The sequence below is a fragment of the Palaemon carinicauda genome, chromosome 28 (genome assembly GCF_036898095.1).
Source record: "Palaemon carinicauda isolate YSFRI2023 chromosome 28, ASM3689809v2, whole genome shotgun sequence".
In the NCBI taxonomy this organism is placed as follows: Eukaryota; Metazoa; Arthropoda; class Malacostraca; order Decapoda; family Palaemonidae; genus Palaemon; species Palaemon carinicauda.
Window position 1 is genome coordinate 95994830 of NC_090752.1, and position 5000 is coordinate 95999829.

Genomic DNA, 5000 nt, shown 5'->3' on the forward strand with positions numbered 1-5000 from the left:
AAGATTACTCAAAAATCAAACCATCAAAAGGAGGGTGAGGTTGCAGCGTCCTAAGGAACTAACGACTTTGATTGATTGGTTGAATTAAGGTTTCCTGGCATCAATCGATCAATCTAACTCGTTACTTCCTTTGGTCGATACAACCTCACAACGGGACACGAACCCCATTCTGACGATTACCAGTCAGGGACGTTACCACATACGCCACCACAACCTTAAATTGAAACAGATAGAATAATAGGAAAACATGACAAGAAATTATGTGGCGTCACGAATTACGGGGGTCAGTCCATCCAGTATTGCAAGGAAGTCTACAATGACACAATGGCGTTAAATGAATCAGATGGGTGTTAAAAGTAGTTGCTTGTTTGGTTAAAACAAAATACAAAAAAGGTTTAAAGATTGGATTCAGGGACAGCTTTGATATGAAAACATATTCAAAACTACAAATATGATTATTACGGATAGGCATAAAGGGCAAATCAAGCTTCCACAAAAAACACGGAAACAAATAAAGATAAAAAAAAAAAAAAAAAAAAAAAAAAAAAAAACAGATGAATGCATGTAAACAAGAATTTCATATAGAGATTCATGTGAACTGTAAGATACCTCTATTCTCACTCAGAGAACTTTCCTAATTGCCCGATACTTCATTAAATCACTTCAGAGATAGTTAAACTGATAATACCACCCTACCGCTATTGTCCATAAATTGAAGAATAATGTATCTATCTCTCTCTCTCTGTCTCTCTCTCTCTCTCTCTCTCTCTCTCTCTCTCTCTCTCTCTCTCTCTCTCTCTCTCTCTCTCTCTCTCTCTTTATATATATATATATATATATATATATATATATATATATATATATATATACATATATATATGAATATATATATATATATATATATATATATATATATATACATATATATATGAATATATATATATATATATATATATATATATATATATATATATATATATATATATATATATATATATATATATATATCTTCAGCCGAAACGAATGGCATCGATTCAGTCGGGAAAAAAATCCAGAAAAGAGGATTTGTGAATATTTCACCTTTCATAAAATTGTTTTTAAACACGACGTGAAAAACGATAATCTGGTTATCTAAGATCCAGTTTCCGTCTCCCGCCTCTGCTACTTCCGATTTACAATTTGTGGAAATACTAAATGTAATATTTCCTTAGGCCTAAATATTGTGTGTCTACTTCTCAGGGATCTTATCAGGACGGCGCGAAAGAGCTTGTGCGGGATAAAATTCGAAACAAAATCAATCTAGTTTTAGGCTTCATGAGTAAATATTACGTATGTACACATACAGTTTTATATGTATGAATATATATATATATATATATATATATATATATATATATATATACATATATATATATATATATATATATATATATATATATATATATATATATATATATATATATATATAGATATATATATATATCAACACAACATCGTGTTCAAATAGAAATAAATTTCTACCTCATACTTGGGATCGAACGCTAGCCCCTTCTAATGAAATGCCAGGTCGAAACCAACCATGTCACGAGAGCCCCAAAAGAAATTGGAACCTGACCGCTACCAGCTGTCCAAGGATATATATATATATCTTTATTCAATTATATAAACATCTGATGAAAGTAAATCATGCATAGCAAAAACAAGTTACAGTAAAATTGTATCATGGCGTTACAAGAAAACATGTTACACTACTGTACCAACGATCCAATAAAACAAATTTCTATTACCCGCTTCAACTCTTTCATTTTGCCCCACGCGCTCAACATTTTTTTTATAACCATGTTACCTCAGATTTATCTTTGCGAAGGAAAGGTCTGAAGAAAGTAGAATTAAAACAGTAATGTGAAAAAAACTAGAAAAGAAACACAAACTGTCTTAGCACAAACATCAAAGGCGTGAGTTTTATCAGTTGTATCACCATTACATTGCCTTGTGTAATCAAATTTGCATTTCCTTTATTGGTGAAATAAAATTTATAGCCAAGGCGTATTGTCAATTCTATTATGATGCTTAACACTTCAAAGTTAAACAGGTGGGCAAACAGAATGAAATTCCAGGACTTAAAACAATGATGAACAGAACATCTCCCATGTCTTTTATCTCTCAAGCATCATACAAACAAAACTTGAATAATTACCGAAAGAAAATATTATCCCAAATGAAAACAAAAATTAGACTAAACTTGAGCATCAACAAGAGTGGCATGAGCCAAGTGCATCATTTGCATAATCTAATCATATACATTATGCAAATCCGACTGCATTAACTATGCACAGGGGCGTCCGGAAGCCTTGTCCTCATAGCGAGTGCCGGTTCTTTGCGAAATTGAGTCAGTAACAAACCATAGGAGAGAGAACTTTTATTCTGAATCTATCAGAGGTAAAGAATCCAGTAAACTAAAAGCATTGGGGTTTAAACAAGCAATTTAAAGATTTAAAGGCTACTCATGAATACCAGAGGTAAGGGACAGTGATAATACGCTAGCTAGAAGGACAATGCCATAGAGACTGACCATATATACATATGATCGGCATCCAAGACCCTTTTCCTTCATTGTTAGGACCAGGGAGGGCAAGGTAATGGCTGTTGATGACTCAGCAGGTAGATTTATAGGCTCCCCAAACGCCCTCTTCTTAATTCTAAATGATGGCGAGGTTGCAGACACTGCAAGAAACTATCAAGCTTTAGCATGACTCGAACCCCAGACAGGCGGATCTCCAGGCAGGGAAGTTTCCATTAGGCCACCATAAAAAGCAATTATCGCTTAAAATTCTGCACCATTCTGAGGGATGCAAGTTAAGAGGTCGTTTTCATGAATTGATGATTGGCTGAATGAAAGACTACTGAATAATACTCAGTTTGTATAAAAAAAAAAAAAATTATAAGTTTACTTTCCTTTTTTTTTAAATTTCATAAAAAAAAAATGAACACCGACAGTCCATGGTGTGTTCACCAAACCGATAATTATAGCCTGTATTGTGAGATTAAAACTCAGCAACCATTTCAGCGTATTTTGTAGCACCTTATAATCTGTTCATCACCCGGAAAATCATTCATGAAGATATCTAGAATAGTGACTTTTTTAATAATTACGGTTGGGACTTTCGACGAGAGAGAGAGAGAGAGAGAGAGAGAGAGAGAGAGAGAGAGAGAGAGAGAGAGAGAGAGAGAGAGAGAGAGAGAGAGAGAGAGAGAGAATTTTAATTTCCTTTAGAGATGCTTACAGACAAAGGCCTATTCATAGTATGATGAGTTTCGCAATGAGTCTGTAATTCTTACGCCACTCCTTGTGAACACGTGAATTGAAATGCTTGGTCTGAATGGCGCTTTTGTGAACAGCGGTCGTCGTGTTCTAAAAGACGCAGTCCAAAATAGTTCATTTTTCCTTGTAAGGGATAATAATTAGGACTCCATACAAGCATTCACTACTATGCTTTCCATACACTCAACACCATAACTAGGTCATAATTTCCAATTATTCTTTATAAAGCGTCCAATCATTTAGGACTTTCCCCCTGAATAACTTTGCCAAAAAATACCAATGACAACAACCCTAGCAAGCTATGCCTTACTAAATGATCAAGAACGAACAACTGTATTATTTACATACACACACACACAAACACACGAAATATTCAAGAAGGTTACCTATGTTTAATTTAAAGAAACAATATGAATCTTACTTTAGGATTCTGTATTATCAATATAACTGAAAATAAAATTGACAGAGTTTTCTAAAAGGATTTAATGAACAATTGCATACTTATCTTTTATCATTCATGCTTACTTTAGGAACCAATATAAAAGTATTTATAATTTTACCCATTTGAAGGTCAAATCATAAAAGCGCATTCTTTCTACGCCTTATCTACGAAACCAGAAGACAAGAAAGCAGGGAAACATCGATAAGTATAGACTCCATTACATATCTAATCAGAAATATCTTATCTAAATATAATGAAGTTAAAAGAAACCAATTTCCATTTTGAACAATTCCGTACTATTATCAAACAATTGTTCGGAGACAACTTACAATGCTTATAAGACAACAAAAGAATAAGAAATCACATTCTGGGAGTTTTTTTTCTAATCTAATCTACATTGCTATCTGTGTGAGAAACAATAACATTCTTAGTGGCAGGATCCAAGAACCCTTTGCTATGATGATGTAATTGTTCCTTTCAGATAACACCCAATCTAAACAAGTTCCTTTCACGATTAAATTTTTGTAGCGACTTCATTACGATCAATATTCTCCTAAAAACACCTTCTTTATGTTTTATTTAAATGTCCATTACTATCGAATAATAATAATAATAATAATAATAATAATAATAATAGTAACAACAACAGCAATAATAATAACAAAAAGAAGAGTTATCAGAAATATAATCACAATCTATTGCTATCATTAGGTTAAATAATTTTTCATCTCCTTAATGGCAGGATACGAATATGGAAATTAGAATATAAATACGTCCTTGACACTATTTTAAAACTTTTATATATATATATATATATATATATATATATATATATATATATATATATATATATATATTTATATATATGTAATATATATATATATATATATATATATATATATATATATATATATATATATATATATATATATATTATCTTAGTGGCTCCGTGGTTAAAGTCACTGGAACCCCAGATTTTTGGGCCCCTATTAAAGTCCTTTGCCGACCAGAGGCTATTATCGTTAAGTTGATTCCCCCTTGGGTCTCTGATCCCGAAGTAGAGAGAAGCAAGATATTGAGAGGTATATATATGTATGCATATAAATATATAAACATAAATAAATATATATATATATATATATATATATATATATATATATATATATATATATATATATATATATATATATAGATTACGCTTAGCGGCATTGCAAGGCGTATGGCTACTTGGTCTCT